At 45.1% G+C, this 15451-nt stretch overlaps 1 long non-coding RNA gene across 1 annotated transcript; it reads right to left on the bottom strand.

Annotated features, from left to right (window-relative positions):
• Positions 1 to 658: 658 nt before the first annotated feature.
• On the bottom strand, positions 659 to 15169 carry LOC136019658 (uncharacterized). Its single transcript, XR_010614998.1, has 3 exons — positions 15006 to 15169; positions 11101 to 11228; positions 659 to 874 (listed from the first exon to the last, which is right to left on the bottom strand). It is a non-coding gene; the product is annotated as an uncharacterized LOC136019658 (long non-coding RNA).
• Between the last annotated feature and the right edge of the window lie 282 nt (positions 15170 to 15451).

Genomic DNA, 15451 nt, shown 5'->3' with positions numbered 1-15451 from the left:
AATATGCACAGAAAGGTGAAGGAAAAACTCTGAAAGCATCTGAGCAGTGAATAATCAACCCCGCAACTCATCGCTGCGGGATATGAGGCTAATTTTTCAGGAGTATTTCTAAATGTTTTAGATGCTACAAATAATAAGTCTCGGTTACCAAGGTGAAGGAAAAGCACAACCAATCTCCCCAGACTGTAAGGACGGTCAGGCCCTGTCCTTGTGCTTGGATTAAGAGATGGAATTTTTGTCTCCAGAGGAATGGCATTATTTATTTATCAAGTGTATGATATGGGAATGCTTTCTTCCTTCAAGCAGGAGGCTCTGTCGAAGGCGATTAAAAGGGTCAGTAAATGCAGCTGTATGAAGTCAGTATTGCCAATACATTCCTCCCAGAATACACAAACTTAGCAATGGTCAAGTGGCTCAGGTTTAGTTATTTCGTTCTCAGCTGGTTGTTTTCCCCCAAAGAACTTCAACTCCAGCTAGGTAAGTCAAGGCTGTGAATGAAAATGGAATTAAATATATTCATGTCCTTGGCAAGTTTGTTGCTAATCCTGCTTGTTTCTATGCACTTGTAAATGCTAAGTAAACATTTTTCATTGTGGATATAGCCTGTTTTGAAACTGTTGTACTCCAACACTGTTGCACCTCCAATCTTACCCCACGTTAGCAGCGAGCACAGTCCCCTCTGCACCAAGCAGTGTTGACAGCAACCTCGGAGAGCAGGGATCGGGGTGGTGATGTGACACGGCATCCCTGTGCCACGCTGCTGGCACTGCTGGGGGCTGCGCTTCCTCAGCCCGCGCCTCCTCAGTTTGTGCTGTCGGCTCTGGAACGCGCTGGGAAGCAGGGAAGGTGCTGCTGCGGCGGCCAGAATTAGTACCTGCTTAAAATGAACATGTCTACAGAGAAGGAACTGTCTCTTAAAAAGCATTTTAAATGCTACTTTTGGCTTACGAATAGTTTTCTCGCAACTGTCAGGCCATCTGCTTGGAAGGTGGGGTCTGGTACAGTCATGAAAAGGATCTTAAAATACACTCCCCTCACAAACATCTTTTGTTGGGAAAATCCACATGCATCACATAATGCAGTAAATGGCAGCACAGGCTGAACCGAATCGTTTCTAAATGCCGAGGATGCAACCTTGGCTACAGCTCCCGCCTCCCCTCTATTAATAAGCACGCTTTAAATGCACACTTCGACACATTCTCTTGCAGCCTCAGATTGGCAGCACCCACCTGCTGGGAAACAGGCTCAGAGAACTTCCTTGGGTACATCCAAAATACCAAACTGGCTTGTGGGCAGGAGAGAAACAGGCTTCTGCAAAGCAGCTCTCGCAGGGATTACATCATTCTCCCAGCCAATTTTCTGCCTACACTGCACCATTTTCGGGGGGCGGGGTGGGGGGGATACATCCATGTGTATACAGTCAAAAAGGCCAAATTCAGGGTGTGCAAGCACATCTAATTCCAGTGCTTCGTAACTTTGGGGCGTTTCGGCTTTCAGACCTGCTCGGTGCATGAATATATACAATACATACATGGGCACATAAACATTCCTGTAGTTTGCATGCTTAGACTATAAAGCCAAGTGCATGAGAATAGTGTTATGCTTCCCTTACTGTTTGCTCTGGTTTCACCATTCATTGGTCATTTTATGTTTACCCACTTTTTGTTATTCTAATGTACGTTCAAGTATACAAAACGCTACTTTTCTTACGCATAAAAATGCAATAAAACTTCCTGGCTTTCTTTCTAAACAGATTTCAGCAGGAATGTTGATGGGATGCCGTATAACAAGTAAAGAAGAAATACTGTTTAATTATCTTCCATATAAAATCCAATAAAACGTTCTGGCTTTTCTTATTTTTCTGTACTGGGGATTAACACCAGTGTCTTTGTGATGAGGAATCTGCATTCATGGCTCCTCTATTTAGATTTAAATAGGAATTATAGTTCTTGGCAGAAAGGGATCTGTCAAATATCACAGCATTTGTGGCAGGTGGTCACTGCATTGCTCAGTACAGACACTGCCTGCTTAACCATCGCCTGCGGTAAACAGCAAAAGTCAATTATTCTCTTTGTAAATATTTTATTACTATTTTTGGAGGGTAACAAACATCTTTTCAGTGCCTGGCTGAGACCTTCCTCCCTGGATCAAAATCCTACAGAACCTGTGCTTGGGTGGTTAAAAACGTGTGTAGCAATCCAGGGATACCAGTGGAGCAACCACTGTATATTCAGCTTCATAACACAATCCTCTGCTTCGGAAACCTTTAATGACTTGGCTGGGTTGAAGTGGACAGAGCTAAAACTTGTCATGGTTGTTATCACTGCAGCTGCCAATTAGTACGACAATCATGTATTATCATTTTGCCAAGACCCCTTTCCTCAGTTAAACTGCATTTTGAATAGAAATACTGGGGAATAAAGGTCTGTTTCCTTGTATTTAGCATTTTGAGGGTTGGAAAGAAGGAGGTCTGGTTTAACAGCAAGATGAATGCGTGCACTGTGGCCTTGCAGAGGTAACCTGAATGCGCACTGAGGAGCAAATGTGGAACAAGAACAGACCTCTGAGGGTCAAATGCCCTGCAAACATGCATCGTTAAGAGGGTAAATCTCCTAAATAAAATGACAGTATCTAGCACCAGTGGCAGAATCAGTCCCAAAACCACAATGGTAGGGGAAACCTCTAAAGGTGCTGCAACACATTTCAGATCCTTGTTTGAACCTTCTCTGAACTCTTCGGGCCATTAACTAACCAGATCATCTCATTTAAACAACGTTATAAAAGTGATCAAGTACTTCTGCCTCCATAAATCAAAGTTGAATACATTTACCTTAAAGAACCGGGATTTTCTTGGGTATTTACTCCTGACATTCAGGAAACAGAAGGAGTACAAAATGTTAAGGAGAAGCAGAACTCTCTGAGATGGGGCTGTGGGTAATTTTCCCTCTAAGCCTGTTTGGTGGTAAGTTAATTGACTCCCACATTACTGCAACAGTGATGTACTAAAGCGCTGGGTGCTCATTCCCTTCGTTATTTGACTGGGAAAGGCCATCTGTTCTACCCCGTCCATCCACATGCACAGCATCTATTGTTGTCAACAGGATTCACACACACGTGGATCAAGGCAAGCATGTGCCTCTAACTGTTTTGATCCCTAGAACATGGATTTTTCATTTCCTTTGTTTCTTTGTGCTCACCCAGTAATAATACTTGTCATCTGAGAATTCATATTGATCTTGTCATTGCCTTAAAATTGGATGACAATTACTATCTTTGTCAAAATTCGATCTGATGAAATGGCTCCAATTAGGAAGGGAAAAGAAGGAATCCATCACAGCAGGGAGCATTGCATTTGGCTTTAAGGCAGGGAAGCTTCTCTTAAAGGCGTACTGTTGGAAGTAGCAAATGGGAACACGAAACAAGGACACGAGTCTCAAAAGCCACAGGAATGAGGTATATGTGAAATGAATGCAGTTCATATCCTTCTGCAAATGTGACTTGGAGCTCATCTGAAAATAAATGCCAGGAACTGTTGTTTTTGTCTCCTGATCTGGTCAGACACGGTGGCAGCGGACGCCAGCCCTTCGTGCATTTTCAGATCCAGTTCTGATCATCGGTGTAATTAGAATACATTATTTGCTGAAGTTCATGAAATGATAACAGCATAATTTACAGCATGCTTCCAGATACTGATCTCACCTTGAAACTAAATGCAAAGAGGCAGCAAACGATTTAAAAACAAAAAGAGCAAGCGTACTTCCATCGCTACTAATACTGGCACTAACGCAAGCAACCCATCCCTGCTAACTGCAAATAAAATTGTGCTAACGGCAGAGTTTTTGGTTTATAAATCGGCCCTAAAAGTGAGTGTGCACATTTGTGTGCGTGAAAGGGTGGGGGAACCTTCTTCCCAAACAAAGATGTTTGTTTCATATGGAGGGAATGTTTGATTCAATTAAAAAACTGTCAGCGTTTTGCTTCCAAGCAGCAAACACAGGGGCAGTCAGCAATTCCAGTAAGGCCCTACCTGGGAGCTGGGTGACCTGTGCTAGTGCTTGGCTCTGTCTGAAGGACTGGAAGCCTCCATCCACCCAGCAGAAGGATCTCAGCTGAAGGCCAGTCTTAGAATGTGGTTTGGGTTGGAAGGGACCTCAAAGCTCCTCCAGCTCCAACCCCTGCCATGGCAGGGACCCCTTCCACTGGAGCAGCTTGCTCCAAGCCCCTGTGTCCAACCTGGCCTTGAGCACTGCCAGGGATGGGGCAGCCACAGCTTCTCTGGGCACCCTGTGCCAGCGCCTCAGCACCCTCACAGGGAAGAGCTTCTGCCTAAGAGCTCAGCTCAGTCTCCCCTCGGGCAGGTTCAAGCCATTCCCCTTGGCCTGTCCCTACAGGCCCTTGTCCCAAGCCCCTCTCCAGGTTCCCTGCAGCCCCTTTAGGCACTGGAGCTGCTCTCAGGTCTCCCCTTCAGGAGCCTTCTCTTGTCCAGGCTGCCCCAGCCCAGCTCTCTCAGCCTGGCTCCAGAGCAGAGCTGCTCCAGCCCTCGCAGCAGCTCCATGGCCTCCTCTGGACTCACTCCAACAGCTCCACATCCCTCTTGTGTTGGGGTTTCTCTGAACCAGGCCAGTAAATGCTGTTTCCTCACAAGGAAAAGTGTGTCAGGAATGGGGCTTTTGGAGCTGTAAAAGTCTGTGAGGTGCTGAACATGAGACTACGCAATTTACCTCCCTGAAATATCACACTTTCTTCACATGGAAGAGCTCCACAAGCGACTGAGGGAACCCAACCAAGCACACCACGCTTTTAGCAGGTGGTTACTTGCTGAGCTAAAAATGTAGGATTCGTGTGATGAAGAAATGAGTCACCACACCTCGAACAGCAGCAGGCTCTTTGGTACAAGAAGGTGGGTGAGCTGGTGCTAACAGGTCTTCCTCTAGCAAGCTGGGTAGACATAATTTCCTTAAACCAAAGTCTTTCTGTTTCCATTAGCTAAACCTACTTACAGATTCTGACCTACATTTGCAAGAGTTCCAGAACGCGACAGAACTGGGCAATTTGGTATTTGCTAAAATATGTAACCCAACCCATCTGAAAACGGTATCTGCTAACTGAGCAAACACGGCAATCAGAAAAGTATACAAACCCCATGCAATTGTCCTGGACTTGTTTGCAACACACTGCAATTAATGAGCATCTGGGATGAGTATGGTATCTGGTACTATGGATCTCATGATCTGTACAATAATGGCTGATTTTAATTGACTTTTGCTTCTTATAGCAAATCCCAATTGGAGAAGTTCCAGGATGCTGCTAGTGAAGAACTGTGGGCGGGTGCATGTTTTGAAGTGATGGTAAACATTGTGACATATACTGTGTGTACCACATATTCTCGTATGCACATTTTGACTTTTGTTGCCTTGGCTTTCACACAGCATTGCTAACAGAGACATTCTTATTTGCCAGTTTGAGTGGAAATCTGTTAATATGTGAATACTGCTCGCCAGCATGTACCACCAGCGCTGGACTTCCAGTACTTCTCCCATGAAACACCCAGCCCTGTGCGCTCAGAGGGGCTCTTTGCTCCCGTTTGAGCAGCACTGGTGGGAATGGGCAAATGAGGAGGGATGAGAGCTGCTATGAGAAACCGTAACGCTGGGAGCTTGTAACTCAGCTCAATACGATCCACTATTTACCAGTGTAAGTAACATCACCACGAAGGCCTCGCTCCTTTACTGCCACAAATTCTTCCTTTCAAGAGATGCTGGTAGCTAGTGCCAAGTTGGGTTAAGCCATTTTACCACTTAGACTACTACGGTTATTAAAATACCTTTAAAGGTCTGGGACTAACAGCCAGATTACCCATATAATGTATTTTAATGATTAGCCAGCCCTTCTGCTCGAACTGAAAATTGTCCTGAATCCACAACAGCTCTTTGGAAACCTGGACTCAGCCAAGATTTGAACAGGTTTTTTAATCTGAGGCATTAAAAAGTCCCCTGCTACATATCCCATCCTGCTGGCTGCAATATCGCGTGGCCAATACTAGACTAACAATTTGGATTTAAGCTCCTTCTAGAACAAACATTTGCATCACATACAGCAAAGCTACAAGACATTTATAGGCGCTGAAGCTATGTGCATTTTCTCCCTAGCATTAGAGTGTGCAGGGCGCAGGGAGCGTGCTGCCCAGGCCATTGCCCATGGTCCCCACAGAGCCTCCAATACCATTAGAGCACCACCTCCACTTTACCACTGACATAGGCTTTTTAAAGGCAAGGCACAAAAGAGGATACACTTTTCCTCCCTGCAGCACAACCACTTCTCACAGAGACCACCTGGTTGCAGATAGCTGTTAGACAAGATTCATGCAGGAGAGATTTGTATCTGTGTGAGGGAGCCAGTGCAAAGTAGCTGCTCAAATCTGCTGTGCTGAACACACAATGAAATAAATGCTGGTGAATGGGTGTTTCTGTGAGGTAATACTCCCATCACATCCAATTCTAACATTATCCAGCAAACTGCCTTGCCAGGAGCCTTCTTTGTATTGCAGGAAGCCATCTGTGATGGTAACTAAAATGAGAACAGAGAAGGATTCGCTGAGGAACGCTCGTCAGAAGTACTCCCCTCAAGTGCACTCTCTGTGGTTCCCATGTTGTCAGAAGCAGCATCTCTCCGGAGGTGAGGAAGGTGTTATCCACACAAGCCCGGCCAGAACGACCCCAAAAGGGACATTGTGCCTTTCACCTACAGCCTTTCACGGGGGGTCTGTACAACCTCCATGGCTGGAACCATAATTTGTCCTTGGCTGAGACCATTAATTGCTATGGAGATGGTGGGTGGGACAGCAGATCATTCTGAACACGTTATCTAAAGCCTCAGTTTCAGTCTTTTTAACATATCTCTTGGCAGAAAGTGCTGATTGTTTTCATTGATCTTGGCTGCTTCTGGTTTAATTTTTCTTTCTGTATCTCCAAGTCTCTATCTTGGGTCTCTTTCTTTGCCAAACCATTCATTCGCTGCAGGATAATCATGAGGTTTTGTTTCAGACAGCTTCCTATTTTGTCCATCTTTCCGTTCTACTGTCCGTATATTTGGCTCTGCAAATTTCACCTTATTGTGCAGTGGCAAGTGGCTATCTGCTAATGCCAATATTACTCCTTGAGAATCCTCTTTCCTTGCATCATCCAGGGTTTAAGTGGAAAGCCTTCAGCACACTGCAAATATCACTCCTGAGAATACCCATCTTTTGAGGTAGCTGATTTTAATTAAAGAATACTCTCTCTCTCCCCCCCCCTCCTCTCTCTGGATTATACTTTAATTTCAGTCTCTATCACAACAGTAGATACTTCTTAGATAAAATGTATTTTTGTCTCTTTTCACCCGTGATTATCTGTAGTTCTTAAAACACTGGGGGTCAGATGCCGGTCCCCAGTTGATGTAGTTCAGGAATAATTCTATTCAAAGGAATTAATTCAGAACAAAATTGGCATTAAGTTCGAAATAAGACAAGATGTTCATAACATTTTGCTCTTATTACCTATGCGAGAGTGAAGCTTTCAGAATTATCAGTAATCACAATTGTGGTAATAAACAATAATCTCTGAAAGGCATTAACACCTTTACCTGAGCATTTTAGACATAAACGCATTAAACTGCTGTCATAGGATGAAATGTCATTATCCTAATTTTACACAAGGGGAATAAAAGGTGGCAGGAAGTTAGGAAAGCAGCTGAAAGTCATAACAAGAACTGAACCATCTCCTGATCTCCTGCTTCTAATCCCCTAAGCACAGAGAGAATCTGCTCCCAAGGGATATAAAATTGAGGTCTTGAGAGGTAATGGTTATGAAAGAATCAACATTATTCCAACACAAGTGCAGTTTGAGTTTCTGCCTCCACCTTCTCGCCAAATGATGACCGAAATCCTGTCGGTATCATGTCTGAAATGGTTTGTGCATGATTAATTTGCACAGTCAGACCATTTCCACATTTCTCACAGAAGGGGTTGAAGTATGGTCCTGCGCAGAGAAAGTCCAGCTACAGATTTAAAGCTTTACTGCTGCAAAGGAAGCTGCAGGGAACCCGTGCCACTTTTGAAGCCAAAGGCAAAGCTTCTTATTATGGCAGAACAAGGATCCTGGCCAGGGTCCCTATAGCTGTGAGGACCCCCTGCAACCAATCAGTGCTTCTGCGTATGTAATATATGGATGTGCATATACATACATGTCTATACATGTGGCAGTGAAGCACAGATGAACATAAACCCACAGAGAAACTATGGGATGAGTTCAAGTTGGCAAGATGGGCTTGTTCTATTTTCTGTCTACTGAGTGATATGAAGCAAGTTGTTGAGTCATTGCACCAGCCATTATAAGATTGGTTTTCCCCCTTTTATCTCCTTTTTGCTTGCTTGTTTCAATGCCCACTCTGCAATATAGATAGGTATCTCTGCTTGGCCATGCACTTCTGATCTACACAGAATCAAAGACAAAATTATGCATGTAGGATAAGTGTAGGAATAAAATGTGCCTTGGCAAAGTGCTTGAAACTGCCTTTCTGCCAGTAAGCCATTAATTTGCACTTCTTTGTTTTCTCCAAGCTCAGAAGAATTCCCATCTGCCTTGACTCACTATCTAACACAGAAAGGAAGAAGTCCCTTTTCTGAGAATGGATGAAATAGGAAAGGTTCTGTATTAATGAAGAATGAGGCTTGGAATTCTGGGCTTTCTAACACTGGGACCAAAAATAACTTGAGGTCCTGCTATTTTAATTAACTTCATTATGACAAGTCTGCCTCTTCTCTCTGTGTATGTTTTTCCAGCTTTTGTCTTCCTGGCCTGCCTGTAATATACGTATTCCCCTTCCTTCTTTCCTCTCACTGAAGCTGAAGATGCAATCACATCTATGAACCATCTGGTTTTCAATTTACTCTTTTCCTCCATTGCACCGATGGGCTCTCTCGTTCTTCTGTCAGGCCAACAGTTTGGCTCCTGTTTGTCTAAGTTATGTTAACACGCTGTTCCTCTTTGGGCACTCGCTCTGCCTATTGTATTTGCTGAAATTAAACACCAGGGATTGTCTTAATTTTATTTTCTTCATCAGGCCAGGGAATATCCTCTACCTTTACAGCCGCTCTTCCTCCTTTTGTTGTTCCAGGGAACATTTTACGACTCTTGCTAAATATAGGCTAGTATCTTATTTTTCTGTCCTCTCCAGATCTTTCCCCTGATGAATGGTCAGAGCCTGCCTGGGAATGTTCCTGTGCCCAGTGAGGAATCTACTCACATGGGGTCAGACCCCTCCCAAAAGAAGCAGAGGAATCCCTGCAGTGCTCCCCAAGGGACAGGAGCCCACGATGAGCACAGTGAAGTGCTTGGCCACCCCCTGTTGTTCATTTCTGTTCCACACGTTTGAGTAGGGGAACACCTTCCAGGGGTTGGTTCACCCATGAAATGAGTGGGTACATGCAAGGAAGCCTCTTGCATTGCCACAGCCAGCTACCGTCACAGCCCAGCAAGGTTGTGCTGGGGAGGTAGACTTGTAATCCTGAGCTGTAGCAGGCAGCTGTAGATTCCCAAGATGGCTGGGAAGTTCCAAGTAATCACAGTATGGAGCATAATGTGGACTTATATTTGTTACCTTACTTCCCTATAGTGCCTCCCCAGGGTCTTCTGAGGCATTCCATTCTTTAATAACCAGAAAGTGCTCAGAGATTTTTCTAATGAAAATGATATAAGAGCACACACAGTGTTATTATTAAAACCTCTCCCTTTTTCTCTGGAAACTGCTAAAATACATTTACAGTTTATATCCTTTTTGGTGAGCATTAAACTTTCTAATTTAAAATAATAAAGCCCTGGTTTGCTTGCTCACTTTCCCTTCTGTTTCAGAAACATAAGTCACTTTTTAAACTCCTCTTATTTTGCTGAGTGATTTTTGGATTTCAATAAAAGTAACGCTGCGGTTACAACACTTTGTGAGATAAGCAAAGAGATTTTTTTTACAGCACAATTATGGAAATTTTAAAGAATCTTATAAATAACCTGCTATTTGCATACATGAGATAAGCATATTTTAGTAATGGCTATGACAGGCTAGTGAGGAAAATGTGTAGGACAGCTATAGAGCAAATACATCCAAACATAGACACAGGGAGGTGGGGTGTGTATGCACTTGGGCAGAGAAGCCCATGCTCAGTGGGCACAGGATCCCTTGAAGTGCATGAGGCTCCCTAAGGAAAGGGACCACCTAAAGCTCAGTTTTTCCACTTGCAGATGCAAGATCAGCATTCTTTTTCCTCTGTAACAAGGCATTTTGGTAGGTCCAGATGGTGTGCACTAGATATGAGTTAATACACTGGGGTTTGGGTTTTGTTTCCTCTTCCCAGGATACAAAGGCTTGGTTTTGCTTGGACCTCAGGGTATAGATGCGCTGTATCTTGGCTGGCCAGGCTCGGGGCTGGGGGACATGGGAGCCTGTGGCTTGTGCTGCCCATCCCATGGGCTTTGTCTGCTTGTGGCCATCATGCCTCATAGCAGCAAGGGTTTAGAGCCTCCCTGAGGCACATCACTGCTGCCAGGGCACAGCAGGCTGACGGTTACTCCAGGCTGCCCAAAGACTAACATAGCCCTAAATGTTCCTGGAAAACCCTGTCTTCGGCACAGGCCCATGTCTTCATTTAGGATGGAACGAGCATGTAGCCATAGCTGCCTGAAGTTTCCAAGAGGCTGAATGAACTGAACTGGTCTGTGCACGCTCTTACTCTTTTATGTGTCTTTGTATTTTTAAGTTAGAAACTGCTCTTCTTGTTGTGCTTCAGAGCCGTTAGGAAGCTCAGAAAATCAGTGTGGCAATTTCCTCCATCCTTTGTTGGACAGGAAGAGTCCACGCGCACAAAAACTGCACTGGCATCTTAGCTGCATAAATAGCCTAAATTGCTGTCAAACAAAAAGGCAATTTAACCAACAGAAACCCCAAACAACCAACCCCCCTCAACTTTGCTGTCCCCATTAAAACGGCAGGTTTCCATTCCGTGGATCTCCCAGCCATCTGCTTAGCCCTTGAAAGAGTCCTTGAGAAAGCCGAAAAATGAAAACCACTTACTTGCTGAAAACTAATCTTGGCTTCCCGGTGCCTTTGCTTTCAGGGGAGTTCCACTCGAGGCTTGATTTCTCTGAGTGCAGATCCTCAGTATGTCCTGGACAATTAGATGCCTTTGAGGATGTTGAAAGCTAGACATGAAAAAACAAATCAATCAGGAGCTTGTTTGACAACTGGCACTATAATGCAAAAAAAAACCACTACTAAATCACATCATCATTAAAGAAAACACCCCAAAAAGCCTCAAAAACACAAAGTCCAAACTTAACAGAAAATGTACCAAACAAACCCTTGCCTCTAGGTTTTAAACCAGACATTTTTCTTACCAAGTTTTCATTAGTCTGCCTAGAAAAAAGAACTGCAGAGGTACACATCAATCTTTTCCTTCCCCTGCTGGGGCAGATGACCTTTATGAGAAGCCAAAGGCCGCTGGCTTGTGCAGTGCAGCCCTGGACCCTCCAAAGGGTGCTTGGGGGTTACTAATGGATTTCCTCTGGCCCCTGGTGGCTGCAGATGCTCCTTCCTCAGCAGGAAATTGGGAGGAGATGGGGTGAGAGCAGCCCATGGGGCTATAGGGGTGCCCCTAAACACAGCCCTGGGCAGAAGGTGGGTGATGCCATGAGGCATCCAAAGGCAGCAAGCAGGATGAGAGCTCCCCAAGCTGCAGGCAATGATGTTGTAGTTTTAACCAGGCTCTCACAGAAGCCTGGCCCTTCTGCAATGGAGACAGGAAGGATTACAAGCAATCGCTTATGTTCACAGGAGAAATAGAAGAGCAAGGGAAGGGGCAGTTTTGCCTCCTCAGCTAATGATCCTTGACTCTCTTACTTTGTGTTTGTGGTAGCAACCACAGCGAGGTCACACATGAAACTGTGGAAGCGCGAGGTGTCTTTATTAAACGTATCAATGGAGTTTATTAAATGGAACACAGGGTACTGGGTAGTGTAAGCTACCACTGGTCGGGCTCGGGGTCACGCAGTCCTCCCGCCTTCGTGTCACTGGCTCTTGGATTAATACCATGAGCTCACAGCATGGGCCTGATTAGAAGGCCGGGTCCCAGGTGGTTTTACCTCTGCCCTCTGTTAAGTCTTTGTTTGCAACGTGAGCAACAAGCTTTTCAGCTCATCACCACGGCTCCACGTTCAGAGCGCTCGGGTCTTTAACCACCTCCACCAGACGCCGTGTTCAAAACCCCCATCCGGCAGGAGCAGGGCACAGAGGTGGAATCATTATCTCCTATTGTCCCATGGATTGTTTGGGCTCTGGAAATTCTGCCTTTTTGAACATTTTTTACTTTTCTTTTTAATCTTCCCCCCGCCCTTTTCTTCTCGTTTTCAACCTGCACCAGGAGGGCAAAGAGAAAAGGCTGCTGAAAGACAGTTTTAGCTTGCTTTCTCTCAAGGGATTCCAGTTCATGGCAAAGAAACTAGTCACTTTGACAGGAAAAACTAGTGAGTTAGAGACCCTTCATTGTAACAAGGCACTTTTCCGCTTTGGAGCCCCTGGATTGCTTGCACGGACTGGGGAGGGCCAAAGATGGAAAAAGCAAAGAGAAGCTCAGGCTGCACTGAGGGGTGAGGGAGTGTTCCATGTAATTCATGGCATGCAGATGGGAGGAAGGGATTTGGCATGATGGTGATCACTGTGTGATTAGAGGTGACAGGAACAATAGTGCATGGCTGTGTCTACAGTACTTGTTAGCAGCCCGCTGGCCTCTCAGGAAAGAGGGATGTCTCTTGTTAAATACAATACTTGCAAAATGAAGTGGATGGGATTCTGTACAATGAAGGAAAGAGCAAAGGAAACCAAACGTGAGGACTTTGGAACTGTTGGGTGACACTGTTCTTCTAACAGACACAACAAAGCATGACTAGCTGTGGAAAAGTGGGACTAATGCAGCTTTAAGCCATCCCAGTTCTGGATGATCAGGGAACTGGGACATGTCAGGGACACAGGACATGCTGCTGCCCAATATCGAGTGTATCAAGGCCCATACAATGGTTTTATCACCCTGACCACCCACACTGACTGCACAGCGTGCTTTGCTCAGACAGAGGAAGTGCAAACTAGCCAGGAGGAGGATGCAACCACCTTGGGCAGCATCACTGACAGCTCTGCTCCTTCCAGTCCTATTCTCCCTACTGTAACACAAAGGGAACTCCATGTAGACCTTGCCCTGACACAGGAAGCAGAACAGAAAGAACACAGCACTGTTAAACCATATTCAAAGCTTTGGCAGCATCAATGCCCAACACAGCAGCTGGAAGAGCTATTCTTACACATGACAGCAAATCCATGTTTCCGGGCTGATCCAAGCCTAGTGACTGGTTAACAGTCACTCTTTTATATGATCTTAAAAAATAAAGACCATTTTTCCTGTAGCTTAGCCTTTTTCTGCTCTCCAAAGCTTGGGCTGTGACTGATGAAACTGCCCCATGTTGTCAGAACTTACTTGAACTTATATACAATGGAAATGCCTTTATCGGTGCTAATGCCAGATCCATCCCAGCGCAAGTTGTGTTTCTTTCCAGGAAACCCATGATATACACCTGGCTGCCTACTTGCCATTCTTCATGTTGGTTATTTACCGTTCTCTACCTTTTATCTATTCTACGAACATTCTGCCCTAATTGCTCAGCTATTTCTTCATGATCCTATTGCACTTGTTTGTCAAATCCTTTTATCCAGTAATCTGTGAGACCCTTCAGTTGCTATTCCTCTGCTACAGAGGTTTTTCACCACCAATGGCTGTCAGTCACATCTCCCTTCATGTCATGGTCTTAAAAGGAATATAATCACGGCTGACCGTAGTCATTTGGGGAGCCAATTACATAGGAACACCACATCCTAACTTTTGCTGTTCATCTGTACTAACACCCTTAAAGCTTCCTTTAGAAGCCAAGTTCTTCCTACCCCGAGGTTTGTGGGTATTCTGCTGTGTGTAGTTTTATTCTTAGCTGGGCAAACCCCTCATTCAGCAAAATGAAATCCTTCACCCTTGTTTGCTCCCACCGCGGGGCAGCACACCGTACAATGCAGCTGGGATTCCTGCTTCTTGTACTGAGTGAGGCGAGACCTGCCCCACTGTCTCCTGCTCTTCTTTACATGGACTGGAGTAAAACTCCTGCAAGCCTTATCCTATGGGAGCTTGAACCACCTGTAAAGAAGAGTTCTGGCTTATGTGGATGTATTTTGACAGAGACCATTAAACCTGCACAGGCCACTGCACATCAGGAGGCTGCAGAATCTGACACTCATGTTCAGCACACTCCACCATTAATATATGGAGGTGCTGTGTCCCATGCTCTTTCCCAGGTCTAATTCCTAATTCATTAATCTGAGGGTCTCTTGTGCCAACCAAGAGCTAGATATGCACCACCCTGGCCTGTACTGATCACAATGTATTCCAAGGAAGCATGACTGGTGTGCTGTGCCATTGGCCTTTCTCCAACAATATCACCCAATTTCCAGCCTAAAGATCTTCATTCCTTCTGACAAGGAGTTGTGGTGTCAGTAAGACTGGAGATACCCAGACAATAGCCTGAAACATGGGCTTCTGTGCCAGACTGGCACCTCTTTCCTGGCTAAGAGAGGCAAACCACATACGAAGAGGGTTCCTCCATTCAGACAGCCCACCACTGCAGCCTGGGCTGGGGCTGGCTTCAGCTCTAGCCAAGCTGCCTGGTTCTCTGCACCCTGCTCCCACTGCCGAGCTTTCGCTAAGAGCTTAGCAGGATGACGACTCACTTCAGTGAGCATCAGAATAAAATCCTGCATACAATTAAATGTGCCTCGCAGCGCTCTTCGCTAGGCAGAGCGGTGGGGCTGGGCAGCGCCTGCATTAATTCCACACTCTGTTTATCGCAAGTCTGGCCTTCAATACCTAGCATTGCTCCTAAATATATTACCTCTTGTTGCACTAATTGAACCTTTTGTCTGTTGGCTTTAAATCCTTCTTCCTGGGTTGCAGCCAAAAGCTCCTCTCTGCTGACAGGCTTGTCCTTCAGAATCCCTCCAGTTCAGGTGTGATCCATATGTGATGGTACACGCTCCCTGGACCTGCAGGCTGCTTTCTCCCACATTCGGATGCTGCGGATGTGACAGGTCACAGGAGCTTGTGAAATCCTTGAGGAACTCACGTGGAACAATTTTGTTTCTCCTGAAATGTAAAAACCACAAACTTTTACCAACATTTCTCTAAAGAAAAATGCATTTGCTAGCTCTATGTCTGAAAACCACTTAGCTCCTTGTACTACTGCAGCTGTAATTTCTGACATTTTAACAAGGAGAGGTGATGTTTGCGGAGCTACAGCATTTAATGCTCTGAAATCCACAGGCAGATGCATCTTTCTAT

The sequence above is a fragment of the Lathamus discolor genome, chromosome 9 (genome assembly GCF_037157495.1).
Source record: "Lathamus discolor isolate bLatDis1 chromosome 9, bLatDis1.hap1, whole genome shotgun sequence".
NCBI classification, from domain to species: Eukaryota; Metazoa; Chordata; class Aves; order Psittaciformes; family Psittacidae; genus Lathamus; species Lathamus discolor.
The sequence above is the reverse complement of the archived record's forward strand: the minus strand, read 5'-3'. Positions and strand labels throughout refer to the sequence as shown.